This window comes from Mustela nivalis (genome assembly GCF_964662115.1).
Source record: "Mustela nivalis genome assembly, chromosome: 14".
Lineage (NCBI taxonomy): Eukaryota > Metazoa > Chordata > Mammalia > Carnivora > Mustelidae > Mustela > Mustela nivalis.
The window spans coordinates 74,518,862-74,533,134 of record NC_139033.1 but is presented as its reverse complement, the minus strand read 5'-3'; the positions used below and the strand labels follow the sequence as shown (position 1 = coordinate 74,533,134).

General features: G+C 43.7%; 1 long non-coding RNA gene across 1 annotated transcript; it reads left to right on the top strand.

The window, feature by feature from the left end:
• Positions 1-2,427: 2,427 nt before the first annotated feature.
• Positions 2,428-12,876, top strand: LOC309847315. The gene is made up of 3 exons (XR_014302392.1): positions 2,428-2,546; positions 3,013-3,108; positions 8,434-12,876. It is a non-coding gene; the product is annotated as an uncharacterized lncRNA (long non-coding RNA).
• The last annotated feature ends 1,397 nt before the right edge of the window (positions 12,877-14,273 follow it).

Sequence of the window (14,273 nt, the reverse complement as noted above, 5' to 3'; positions counted from 1 at the left end):
AAAAAAAAAAGAAAACAGTCACAAAACTATTATTTTTTTTAAAGATTTTATTTATTCATTTGACAGACAGAGATCAAAAGTAGGCAGAGAGGAAGGGAAGCAGGCTCCCTGCCAAGCAGAGAGCCCAATGCGGGTCTCGATCCCAGGATCCCGGGATCATGACCTGAGCTGAAGGCAGAGGCTTTAACCCACTGAGCCACCCAGGCGCCCCACAAAACTATTATTATACTTCCAAGGTGTTAAAGAAAACATTCACTCATTCGATAAATATTTACAGAGCAACTACCACATGCCTGACACTGTGTTAGACGTTAGGGACTCTATCGCAAGCAAAACAGGTTGTTTGCCCCATCCTCAAGAAGTTTTCCAGTGTGTAGGGAGTGAAGTAAGTGAGACATCAAGTTTTAAAAAGAAATCTCGAAACGTGAGTATGAACTTTGAAGAGCACTAAGAAACAGTGCTATGGTCTGAATTTGTCCCTCCAAAATTCATACTCTTCTTCTTTTTTTTTTTTTTTTTTAAAGATTTTATGTATTTATTTGACAGAAAGAGATCACAAGTAAGCAGAGAGGCAGGCAGAGAGAGAGGAAGGGAAGCAGGCTCCTTGCCAAGCAGAGAGCCCGATGCGGGACTCGATCCCAGGACCCTGAGATCATGACCTGAGCCGAAGGGAGCGGCATAACCCACTGAGGCACCCCAAAATTCATACTCTTAAAGCTAACCTCCAGCGCCATGGTACTGGGAGGTGGAGCCTTTGGGAGGTGATTAAGTCCTGATGCTGGAGCCCTCATCACTGAGACTAGTGTCCTTATAAAATAGGCCCCAGAGAGGGCCTCAGGCCCTTGCCCTCTTCTACCATGTGAGGACATAAGAAGTCTGCCATCTAGAGCAGGGATACCACTAGTCACCTGGCACCTCATCTTGGACTTCCAGCCTCTAGAATTGTGAGAAATAAATTTCTGTTGTTGGCAAGACACCCAGTCTATGGCATTTAAAAAAAAATTTTTTTTTCTAAATTTGACAGAGAGTGAGTGAGATAACACAAGTGGGGGTGGGGGGGGGTAGGAAGAGGGAGAAGCGGACTTTTTGTTGAGCAGGGAGCCAGATAGGGGCTTGATCCCAGGACCCTGGGATCATAACGTGAGCCGAAGGCAGACGTTTAAACCACTGAGCCCCACAGGCACCCCCCAGCTTATCGCATTTTTGCCACAGGAGGCCAAGGGACTAAGATTGGTGCTATACAAGCCTATGGAAGTTACTAGTAACGGGCACTGGAGGGCAGGGAGTAGAAGAGGAGACTAAAAGGTTGTCGGGCAGATTGCTCTAATGAGGGGAGGGCGGGAAAGCATCACACAGCCCCCAAAACGTGAAAGTTCTTGCAGGCAGCTGTCTCCAATTCCCAGCTCCTTTACTTCCATTGAGTTTCCATGTCTACAGGTCCCAGGTTGCCTGCATAAACCATAGCACCCATCTAATGGGTACTGCTCCACGATTACACAACCACTCAGAAGCGGTCAGCTGTGAACTCTGGGGCAGATGCTGTGGGTGGCTCACCCATGTCCCCTGGACACCCGCCGACACACACTTCTATTGCAAGCCCGCGGCTCCTGCTAACCCCCTCCCTCTTGCCCCACTAGGACCTTAGTGGCCCTCACACAGCCAGTGAAGCACCTCTGTCTCGGTGCGGGTTTCAGTCCGGGACTCCCAGTCTACCCCCAAGTCCCCGCTCCCTTGGGGCCCGGCCTGGCCCTCACACCTCCAGCCGCCACCCAGCCAGCATCTTCACACCAGGTCCGGGCCTTGGGAGGCCCTGAATTGTCCTTGGCGGGAACGGTACCCACGGGTGGGAAACACCACATGCATCTCCCCAGGCTGGCAGGGAGGGGAACCCCGCCTCGGCCTGGGCCTCCTACTCACCTACTCGTGGGTTTCAGGAGTCACATGATCCAGTGGGATGCGTGACAGCAGGGGCCACGTCACGGCCAGCCCTTCGCCCGTCCCCGGGGACAGCTTCCTTGGACTCTTTAAGGAATATTCAGCCCTGCAGGGTTGAGCAGTTTTGTGTTCTCTTGGCCTGTTCCTGCTCCTCAAGCACACAGAGAGGGAAAACATGGCGCGGAGTTCTTCAAAGCCACCCCATGTGGGCCACTATGGTGAGAGAGAGCTAGGACGCGCCCAGGCGCAGGAAGCGTCGACGTTCAGGCCCAAACGGCTTTTATTGGCGGCTTTTAATGGCGCAGGCAGGCCTACACCGGACGGGCGCGAAAAGGCAAAGCCCACTGGGAGCTGAGGGCTGGGGCGGGGCTATAGAGGCGTGGGGGCGTGGCCTGGAGACCAAAGGGCTTGGTGGGGCGGGGGCGGGGCCAGCCCAACCATGCGCGTGGCGGTTGGGGAGTGGGCGGAGTCGACCTGCAGCGGTAGGTGGGAGTTGTCTTGGCGGTTGGAAAGGGTTGCACGGTGTGGTCTGGTACCTGGAGACGGTGGCATTCATATCAGTTCTGTAGAAAGCAGGGAATGGTGGCTGCCCCTTGCCCGTAAAGAGCGCGGTCAGTCCACTGCAAGGCCTGAGAGTTGGGGGAGAGAAACTGTGAACAGTGGGTTTTCACAGAGGGATGTTGAAAGTGATTGCTGAGAAGCTAGAGGGATTTCTAGTGAAGCTAGGTGTCATCCTTTCATAATCTCCTGCAGTAAATTGGAGAGCGGAGTAAAATAATTCTATTTACCCAGAGTGGCCTCAGGACGATAAAGCAATCAGGAGGGGACTGGAGTGTGTGCTGTTAGTGAAGGCAGCACTGGAAGGAGCCGAGCTCACTTGGCCCTCTGATCTCCTCTTGGGAGTTTCTGGGAGACTAAGGAATTTGGGGAGAGGTTGTGGGAAGCAAAAGGAAGCCCAGATCTCCAGATGAGGGCAGCTAGGGGTGGGGTTGGAGGTCTGGGCTGTGGCCCCTTGCGGGGGAGGCTCAGCCCTTTAGTGTGGAGTTGGGGAAATATGCACTCTCTTTCGGTTTCTAGGTTCCCTGTACCTTTTTTATTCCCTGGCGTCAGAGGGCATGGCCAGACCAAGAGATGGAAACTACAGGGAGGCCAGCTGAGACTTGATTGAAGAAGGTAAGGATTGGGCTGTATGAACATCCCATTCCTGAGATCCGGCAATCATTTGCCAGGAAGGCTGACCCCTTGGTGGAAAGAGCTTGGCTTCGTAAATGAGAAGTCTGTCTGCTTCTGATTTTGAGTTGGTGATTTAATTCCCCAGGCCTGTATGTCCTCATTTCTGATATGTTGTTAAGAACATTCTCCCTTCTACCTCATAAACTGTGGCAGAGGTCGACTTTGATAGCTGCCAGTGAAAATGCTTTGCACAGTAACTATGACAAGAGCTAACAATTACTGACTCCCAGCCCAGGACTATTAAGGGATTGTCCACATGCAGTCTCGTTTAATCCTTACATGAACTCTTTATGGTAGGTATTATGATCCTCCCTGTACAAATGAAGAGACTATGGCTACTGTCTATCAGAGAATTTAAGTAATTTGTCCAAGGTCGTACAGCACGTTGGAGCAAAATGAAGGCTTGAATTTATTCAGACTGACTCCAGAGCCTACTCTGCAACACTGCAACTATTAAAACCTAAATCCAGTGGGGTTTTTGTTGTTGTTGTTGTTCTCAGGATTTTACAGAACCAACTCCCAAATTTGGGCAGGATACTGAACTATATTTCTTCTAAATCCAACAGTGAGATTCGCTGATTTCAATAATCAACTCTTTCATTATTATATAAGCTTAATTTCTCTGAGCCTTAAATAACATTTTTACCTATAATTAAGGGAAGGTGCCCAGTAACAGAAATGAAAATTTGACCCAGATTAAAAGAGCATAGAAAGAGAGTTATGGGAAGAGGTAATATTAAGTAATTTGTCTCACAAATTGTTGATAATGAAAGGCAAGTTTTATTTTATTTTTTTTAAGATTTTATTTATTTGACAGACAGAGATCACAAGTAGGCAGAGAGGCAGGCAGAGAGAGGGGGGGAAGCAGGCTGCCCGCTGAGCAGAGTCCTATGTGGGGCTCCATCCCAGGACCCTGGGATCATGACCTGAGCCGAAGGCAGAGGCTTAACCCACTGAACCATCCAGGCGCTCAACAAAAAATAATTTTAAAACCCGTACACATTCATTGAAAGTATGCATATAGGTGATTAATATGAAGAATCCCTATTACACTTGTAGTATTTTGTTGTTCTACAAATATGCTCACTTCTTGTTAATTTATCTAAAATAATTTAGGTTCATGACATTACTTGCTAAGGTATATCTAAGTGACTTCTTACATTTCGTTTTAAAACCTCATTAGAGAAGGCACCTGGGTGACCCAGCTGGTTGAGCATTCAAGTCTGGATTTCAGCTCAGGTCATGATCTTCGGGTCCTGAGACTGAGCTCCATGTCCGACTCTGCACTCAACAGGGAGTCTCCCTCTCCTTCTCTCTCTCACTCCTCTCACTGAAATAAAGTAATTAAAAAACTCTTTAGAGAAACTAACCTCACAGAGGTGTGTTGATTGCAGTATAAGAGGAGATTAATTTCAGCAAGTTCATTTTTAACTTTGATCGGAAATGACCCAACTGATGCTGCATTTTCAAAATTCATTTTCAGTCCATCAGCTAGTTCCACAATTTATTTCATGAAGTTATAGTTTTATGTCAACTCCCTTTTATTGAAATTACGTGTCAGAGCCATGATTTTCCTACATAGGCTATTCTAGTAATGAAAAACAAGATTTAAAGCATTTGGTCAAATTCATAGGATGTTTGTAACTTTTCAGATTGGCAATACAAAGATCATCACCTACTTCATTGACAGTCTTTATCGACAGTCATTTTTTAATTATGGAACATGTCAAAAGTCTGTAAAATTGTGTTCTTCCAAGCTTCTTTTATTTCTCCCTTACAATCATATATTCACTGGTAAAACATGTTGCTATGCTTCCTCCCACAGAAGTATAAAAATCATTAAAATATTGAAGAGGGGCACCTGGCTGGCTCAGTCCTTAAGAGTTTGCCTTCGGCTCAGGTTGTGATCCCAGCAGATCTCCTCTGCTCGGTGGAGAGTCTGCTTCTCCCTCTCCATGTGCATGCTCTCTCTCTCAAATAAATAAATAAAATCTTTTTTAAAAAATCAAAGATAACAACAAATAAGCAAGACTATCTAGTTTACACTTTAAAAAATTAGAATAAAAAAAATAAAAAATTAGAACCAAATTAACTTATTTTGTAGAAACATAAGGCAAGAATTTGACACAATGTCGTTCTTGACACAACTTCTTCCCCATAAAGATCCTAATTCAGCATGCAGTACCAGTTATGACTCAACTTCCATATTATGACATTATAAAAAGAATAATCTTCAATTTACCATGTTAGTTTTTGCTGCATCGTTAAGCATAGGTTTTAGGTTAGCTGACATATTTCATAGCAAGACTTTTCTCCATGACAGGAGCTGTGAACCAATTACAGTCAGTTGCAAGCTCTCCATCCAGGGAACTCTCACAAAATGCTTTACTCTCATTGCAGAGGTGCCATCAGAACACATTCCTACTCAAAACTTAAATTCCAAGCACATTTGTTAGCAAGAAAGCTGGGGCGAGGGCGGGGCGGAGAATCCTGTTTTTTTACTATCATGTTCAAATTAGTTCATTTTAGCAAGATCTTTGTAGTTGTCAAGTTGCAGTGAAAAATAGGCAACATTATATGTTTTATGAGTTGGTCTTAAATCATAATAGCTAGTTTCTGAACACATCTGATTGGAAAGTGTTTCTTGAGCCCCATTTTTTCCTGTTTCACCTACTGCTTCTAAGCAAGCATCACCAAAGCAATCTTTTGCTAATCGTTCAGTAATTATTCAGTTTTAGCAACCTAAGAAGCAATTCCTTGTGAAGCTCCCAAAAGCTTTAATGTTTATAGTGTAATACCAAACATCTGCTTCTGTCAGCCTTTTAATTCAAAACTCTCTTTCTCAAAGAATTTTTTTGTTTTGAATTTGTTTGGCAAGTAAATGTCACTTCAGTATCAGTTTCATTCATGACTCATTAGTAACTTTCCCATAAATCACGCTCCGGTTTTAGTACTTCGTCAAATTTACTTGCCTAATAGAGCTACGAATATATGTATGTTTACATTAAAAAATCGTAATTAAAAGTCAAAATGATTTAAAGACATTATAAATGAATAATGTGTATAGATTGGAGGATGTTGGATTACAGCTGACAGATCTTAAAGTGATAGGCCGCATGAGGAGGAGGTCCTCCTGTGCATAGCAAGTATACAGCTCGAGTCACATGTCGTTCACCATTCAAGTCCCACCCAAACTGCTCTGTACTCTATTCAATGAGACGAGTTCACCAATCCTGTCCTGGGGCTTTGAGGAATTATCCCGATATTACATATATGTTTCTCAGAGCTTGCTCCTGTTCTTTCTGCCTACCTTATCTTGGACCAGAAACAGTTTGCCAACTGGTGCCAGATCCCAGACCACACTTTGAATAGTATTATCCTAGAATTTAAGATTGGCACTTGCCAAAAATGCAAATCTGCTGGGTGCCCAATGCTTACCTGGCAATGGATGAGAAAGGATTAGCCATTTCGTGCTCTGGTTTGGCTCAGCCCCAATGATGGGGTGTGTCTTCTTCCAAAGCTACACTTGGGTCATCTTACAGCTGAGGAAGCAGGGAGTCAGAGGGTGGAAGTGACCTGGTGGGGATGGAACTGGATCAGAAAAGAAACTAGGGCCAGGTCTACCCATACCTCATCCTCAACCAGCAGCCAAACTGTATAGGCAGCAAGCCCAGCCCAGCCCTTGGCCTCTCTGAGTCTGAGCTTGAGCCTTCTTGGGGGACGGCAGGCTGGGCTGAGCTCAGCCCATACTCAGGGTTATCTTTGCTAAGTGTCAGTCAAGAAAGGCAACAACGTCTGATGGGATATAAATATCACCCTGGATTTTCATACTTCCTCAAAGAACAGCCTCATCCTGGGGATCAGCAACGGCAGACTGGATGCCATTGGATTAGAGATTTATAATTGGCAAGGTAGGTGTGTAATATCCAGGATTTTTTTTCTCCCCCATCAGTGATAGAGTAGTTAGGAAACATTAGATATGCCTAGCACCAAATCCCAATGACCTATACTAATGGAATGGGGAAAGTCTCTTCACTCATGTAGAGCTGATGGCAAGAGACCTTTTAGTGACTTTGACGGTACAGAAGCTGTGTCCTTGCCCTGCTCCTCCTCAGCAGCTCAGATCCCGACCTGGTGGAGGCAGAAGAATAATTCTCAATTGCCCTCCTCAGGCAGAATGGACCAACTAGAGTGAATGAACGAATCAGGAGTCAGCAAAGGATGAGCATGGGGTATGGAAAGGCCACATGTGCATGACATCGGCTCCTGTATGGGACTCCAAGCTTCCAGACGAAAGGCATAAGGTTGTTTGTTGTTTTATACAGTGGCCTGCATGGTAGTCACTAAATCTATGAGGTCTCCAGACGCTTAAGTTACCTTTCTTTTGCTAAAATAGCATTGCATCTCTTCTTTCGAGTTTCATGGATTGATCTGTAAGTCCTGCCCTTCCTCTAATAGCATTTGGGACTTGTATAGTTACAGCTGCTCACAAAGCCTCTTGTGAAAAATACTTTGCAAATGTCCTTTTCCTCCTTAGTGTTTCCAGAGGCACAGGGTAGAATGACCTGCTTTTAGGTTTTCTAGCCTAATGATAGAGACTCTGAACTCAGGCAGACCTCTAAGTTTCTTTTTTTCTCCCCCAAATCTTCCAAACCTTAAAAAAAAAAAAAAAGATAAAACATACCATCAAGGATAGTAATTTATATGGCTATTTGCTGTCTGGAAACAAAGAGAACATGAATGGAATATTATACCATGAGATAAGTGTAATATTCGCGCAAGAGAAGTAGTTCAGTGGTTCTCAGCAAGGGGACATTTGTCTGAACCTAATTTTGGTTGTCACAACTAAGGGAGAAGGGAAAGTGTGATTGGCATTTATCTAATGGGTAGAGACCAGGGATACTGCTAAACATCCTACTGCACCCAGAACAGTGCCCCCCCCCCCCGCCGCCTCAAAGAATTATCTGGCACCAAATGGCAATATTGTCAGATAAGGAACCCATGATTTAGTTATTTCTTGAAATTTCTTCTAAGTTAACACTTTAGTGACTTATTTCTAGAAATAATTAATCTCTGATATTTGATTCTTTGGGGTTTTGGTCTATGTGTAAGTACTTACCAAATAGAGTATATTTGTAAAACACACAATTCAAAATACTAAAAAATATTAAAAGATACAAAGAATTACCAGTTTGAGGACACTGGTCTTCATGCTTCTGATAGTTTGTAGAGAAGGAGATTCTAATTTAGTCTTACCATTTTCAGGGGAATCTTCTGATAAAGGAAGACTGCCTAGGGCATCAAACACACTTTTCAACTGAGAAGGCATCAGCACACCAGAGAAATGCATGCAGTCTGAACAGGCACAAAGTTCTTGTTGATGGTCAAGTCCTCTGATGTGAAGGCCTGGGTTTAATGCTGGCCTTAACATCAGTCTCCTGTATTTCATCACCATACCGTCCCCTTGGTCACAGCAGAACCTTCATGTCTACTGAGGAGCTTTCTGAGGTGTGCCAAAGTGTGAGGAGCTGCCTCTTTCACAAATTGGATTCCACCCCTCGCAGACCATGGTGACAGAAATCCTTCGAGTAACACTGAGATCAGGTCCAGGAGTCGACCTGGGACTTCAGTTCTGTGGTGTGTGGTTTTTTCTGACTTCAGATAATTGTCCTTGGTAGACCCCAATGACAGTTGGTTCAGAACTGGTGATAAGTTCAATGGAGCTGACACAGGCTGACAAAAATTCCTATAGTAAAGAGTTTGTGGAATTTCCCCAGATGGGGCTTGGAGAGTTTGTCACATTAGTGGGTTTTTAAGAATGCCTTTGCTCTTCATGCATGCAACTGTGTCTTCTTCTTCTTCTTTTTTTAAAAATAGATTTTATTTGAGAGACTGAGTGTGAGAGACCACAGAAGTGGGGCAGAGGGAGAGGGAGAAGCAGACTCTGCTGAGCAGGGAGCCTGATGTGGAGATCAATCCCAGGACCCTGGGATCATGACCTGAGCCGAAGGTAGACGGCTTAAGCGACTGAGCCACCCAGGTGTCCCCCCTCATTTCCTCTTATGACAAAACTTCTACATGTGGTTCATGTTGCTCCATTGTGGGTTGCTTAGGGGAGAGCGTGATGGCTTTAAGTATAGGCTTCTAGCATGTCATTTGGCACTTCTGTGTCCTGATATGTCTTCTTTTGCTGATTTATTTTGATCAGTTTATCTTAAGCAAATGTTCCTCACCCAAGGAGATGGATAGAGTATTTTCCCCCGCAAGAGGAGGCAGCAGCCACATCTCCTCCGGGGAGGAATCCGTGATTGGCCTAGTTTGGAGGGCACCATCTGGCACACTCCCCCAGGGGCTGGCCGGCAAGTGCAGGAATCTGCAGGGCTCTCTTCTGATCCAGGTGAGCACTGGAGTTTCTGTTTGTTTCCAGAGTCACAGGCAGCAGATATCCCTGCAGTGGCTCGAGCGATATGATCCTTTGCCACATGGAGGGCCAGGGGCTCTGTCTAGCAACTTAGCACGAGCTGAGATCCAGAACACAAAATGGGAACACTTTCTAAAATCCCCCTTTCCCTAATTTTAGACCTTTTAAAAAGTATGCTGCTTTTTGTTAAGGAAACATTTTTAGGAAACCTATCCTTCTTGGGGGCTGACGTCTGCACAGGTGCTCAAAACTATCCTCTTCTCTTGACCCTGGTGGTTGGGAGTTTTCTTCATGGTCTGCATCAAACACCCAGTCACTCTGGAAGGAACCTGTACTTCTGTTGCAGTTTTTGTAATAGCAACATCATTTCCCGATTGCCGTCAGACATCTGTCCAGGGATGTTACCCAACTGGGAAAATATCTCAAGAATTGTACCGTAGCAATAAGCAAAAGCTGCTCTCTATTTGTCAAAGACAATATAAACTTCATCTCTTCCAGAACCTACAGTAGCTGCAGGACAGATCAGATGTGATTCTGTATAATGCTTCAAGTTTCATTCCCACTTTAAATTATTTAAGGCTGGCTTGGGTAATTCCTTCTTAAGAATGTCAAAGTTGTGATTTCAAATCCATTTGAAATTCATAAAAGGAACATGGGCTGAGAGGACACATTCATCTGGAGCTCCAGAGAAGGTTAAGTGAAGCCCTCTTTTTTTCCTACATATGCCCCAATCGGTTGTGGGTCCAAGGAACCTACAAGCCTCCTCAGGTCCTTTCCATTGTCACAACAATGCTCACTATAAGCTGGCACCTGTAATTCCAGCAACTGTAGCAGTACACACTGGAGAAACAGTGTGAAGTAACATGCCTCCCTTTCAAACCAGCTTTGAAGTTGTTAGCCTGAGGAATCTTGGACTCTCTCAAATACTGAGAAGGAGGAAAGATCCAGCCTCTTTCCAGAAACTGTTCCATTGGAAATTATCATTTTTCACAGGAGATATTCTTGGTTGTCCTTCTTGACAGCAGAATGATCTGAATGCTTTCCCTATGGTAAGCCTTTCTAGTGTTTTCTCAGGCAATGGCAGTGGGCAGAGCATGGTTTTCTCCCATGGTCCAGCTGGCATGGAAATTCAGTACACCGCCACCATGTTTCAGAGCCCAAGCACAGAGCCTGGACCTGGCTTTCTTTTTACAGCTTTATTGAGGCATAACTGACATATAATAAACTTCACATATTTAAAGTATACAGTTTAATGCATTTTAGCATATGTATACATCCCCGCAACCACTGCATGATGAGATAATGAACATATCACCCTCAAAACTTTCCTCAAGCCCGTTAGCCATCCCTCCCTTTTACCCTCCTTTAAATATTTAACATAATGTTTCAGAGTTGAAGACAAAAAGTGGGAAAGCTACTCTACCCATTTAGTGAGTCTGGGTATAATCCCAGCTCTAAAACAAAGTAAGAAAATGATGACAATTTTAGACCAACATTACTTCTGGACCTAGATGTGAAAGTCCTTGATGAAATACTGGTTAACAGAATTAATCAGTTAAGGAAAAAATTACAATTGCACAATTACAATTGCTTTTCATAGAATCCCCTTTTTATTCTCCAATGTATTTTTTCACTAAATCTTTGTTCATTTTTTCCCCTACTTTTCCCTCCCAATTTCCTCACAGTTATAGCTTTAGCTGATATTCTCATTTTATCCTGACATTATAAAACAAGCTGGCTGTTTTCTCATAAGTTCCTACAGAGGAAATGTGTCCTAGATGAGGAAAAGATTCTAGAAGGTGGCAATCACCCACATTTCAAAATGAAAGGAGCAAAACAATGAGAGAAGTCATATTCAGTTACAATTTTCTTAGGCCCTTCTATTATTCACCAACCCCCTGAGTCCCCCTCAATACCACTGGAGTTGCCAGATAGTCACTTGTCAGGTTTAATTTGTGTCAAAGCTCCTGAAAACAAAGACTGCTTCTTTGACCTTGGAGGGTAGGACCCAACAAATAGGTCTTCTTTGATATTAATGATTCATTTGATCTGTCTTTGCAGGTGTCTCTAATGTTTCTGGTATTTAGGAATGAATGTTGAACTTTCTCAACAAATATTTACCAGTTAAGTGCTAACTTTGCACTTGAACTGCATGCTGAGATGAAAATGGAGATAAAGCTCTATTAAAATTGCTAGGACCAAAAAGCATAGTTGCACCTTAAAACAGGATAAATTCAAGAGCTAAATTATGGTATAGTGGGATAGAAAGGAATGGGAAGGCTCTAAAAAGGTAGCTGAACTTAGGCTTTGCAGGGTATATGGTGGGAGCCCCTGAAACAGCCCAGCTGCCAAAGTGCTTTCACTGTAATAACGGGACTGTTGGGTATGGGGTTGGTGGTATGGGGACGTGAAAGATCTAAGTTCCCTAGTTGAAACAGGTACCCTGGTGTAATGGGAGAGAAAAGAGTACAAGGTGGATGAGGCCTGATCATGGAGGACCCAACAAAATTACCTTGTGCCCATTTCCAGTCAGCCCCTTCTGTAAGAGGCAACCACTTTTCAGGTATCCACCACCATAGACTGCTTCCTCCTGCTGTTGAATTTCATATAAATGGAATTATGTAGTACAGACCATTTCATGTTTGGTTTCTTTCACCCAACATTGGTTTTGAAATTCATATTTTTGCATGTATTTAAAATTCCTTTTGGGGGCACCCGCATGTCTCAATCCACTAAGCAGATGACTCTTGATCTCTGCTCTGGTCTTGATCTCAGGGTCTTAAGTTCAAGCCTGGCGTTGGGCTCCACGTGGGGTGTGGAGCCTACTTTAAAATAATTCCTTTTTATTGTTGAATCCCACTCTGTTGAATGAATTAACCACATTTCTCTCTTCTCCAGGTTTTGTCTACCATGAATAAAAGTGCTATGAACAATTTTGTAGACATATTTGCATGGATATATGCTTTAATTTCTCTTGGGTAAATAGGAGTTGAACTTAATAGGTTATAGGGTAGACGTCTGATTAACTTCATTCCATTCTGCTAGTTTTCCCAAATGGTTCTCCCATTTTGCATCCCCACCAGCAATGGATGAGAATGTGTTACTCAATATCCTTGCTAACATTTGGTATTGTTTCTCTTTTTAATTTGATCTATTTTGGGTATTCTTGTGATTATGAAGTACTATCACATTGCGGTTTAATCAGTATTTTACTGATATCTGATGATGAGTACCTTTTCATGTATAGTGACCATTTCTATACTTTGATGGGTATTGGTTCAAATCTCTTGCCCTTTAAAAAAAAATAAAAGGTGTCTTTTGTATTATTGAGTTGTTAAGAGTTCTTTACATGTTCTGGGTAGAATACACCATGTGCACACATACACATATTTACTCCCAATCTGTGATTTGCCTTTTCATTTTTTTAATGGTATATTACTGAGCAGAAATCTTAGATTTTAGGAATCCAGTTAATCAATCATTCCCTATGGCAAAGTGTCTGTTGTCCTGTAGTAATACAATATAAGTGAGAGGCCTGATCCCAATCTGTCTTCTAAGGACATAGAGTTCAGGACTACAGCAAAATCGACTGCTGTGTAGTGATAAAAAGGTTATAAACTTGCAGAGCAACTATGCAAATGAGCTGTTACAATATAAAAGTTCATAAATAAGATGACAATCCAATCTGAATGCCGTGTATGTTAGTTATATGTATGTTAGTTAATAAAACTCTGATGAGCCTTTAAAAGAGTGCCCTTTCTATCCCTTGCCAACTTTGGTCTGGACTGTCAGAAAACATGTAACTTACCACCAGGAAGGTAAGAGAAACATGAGAGGCCCCAGCATCCCTGCAACTCCCGATTCTTTTCAATCTGCTTGTATACTTTTTGCTGTTGAACTGCATTTTGCAGAGATCTTTGGAACTGAGATAATGCCCTCTATCACCTGGCACAGCCGACAGGATTCCAAATTGATTTAGTGGAGATTGTAGCTGGGCTCTGGGAAAGAATATTCTGGGATGGCCATTAGAGAACAGCATGCACTCCCTAGTCAAGAATGACAAGGGATTGATAATCTAAGTGAGACTTTGAAGTGATTAACTGGATGCCTAGGAATGATGATTTCATTAGCCATGGAACAGAAAACATGCCTCCCTGGAACAGGGCAAGAAACTGTACCATGGGAGGGCAAAGCCACTACCCTTCCAAATGGATTAACCTGTTACCCCCCCCAAAAAGAAAGAGTAGGGAAAGCACATTCCTTTGGTTTTCAGTGTCCATTCTCTGAGCCAAAGGCCAAGAGCTACATCCAAGGAAATTAGCAAAACATCTGGAATGAAGCTGTGTTTGCGTAGGGTGCAGGAGAGAGACTCAAAAAGAGACAGTCTAGTCTGCTTACCTTGAAAGAGGCCGGTACAGATAAAGAGGCCCTCTGAGGTGCAAGGACAGATGCAGTGCTTCTAGAAGTGTGCAGTCCCCATGTTTGGGACTTGAATCTAGCAGTGAGCAGCAGAGATGGTGCATGCCTCATTTGGGCTCCTATCCCCACTGGAGGGCCCAGAGCCTCTGTTCACCCGGGGGGAGGCCAAAAAAGCAGATGGAGTGCCATATGTCTGCTTAGGACACAAGCACTCAAGTTGCAGGGGAAGGATCACCAGGAAGTGCTCCCGGGCCACCTCTCTTCC